The sequence below is a fragment of the Arachis duranensis genome, chromosome 4 (genome assembly GCF_000817695.3).
Source record: "Arachis duranensis cultivar V14167 chromosome 4, aradu.V14167.gnm2.J7QH, whole genome shotgun sequence".
In the NCBI taxonomy this organism is placed as follows: domain Eukaryota; kingdom Viridiplantae; phylum Streptophyta; class Magnoliopsida; order Fabales; family Fabaceae; genus Arachis; species Arachis duranensis.
Window position 1 is genome coordinate 118067963 of NC_029775.3, and position 265 is coordinate 118068227.

Sequence of the window (265 nt, forward strand, 5' to 3'; positions counted from 1 at the left end):
TTGTAAACTATCAATCTTAAAGGAAATTATTAAGTGTGCATTTTAATATGATTATGAAAATAAGGCTACACCAGAAAGTGCTGCTGCAAGTGACCTCTTCAATTAAAACACACAAAAGGAAAATGAAGGAATTACTGGTGCTCTGAACATTAATTGAAAAAGAAAAAAACCCGTGAGGATAACGAATTCCTAGAATTGGAGAACTACTTCTATTGAGAAATTCTTTTTCATAATTCATAAGAGAAGTTTTCATGCAAGTTAAGTT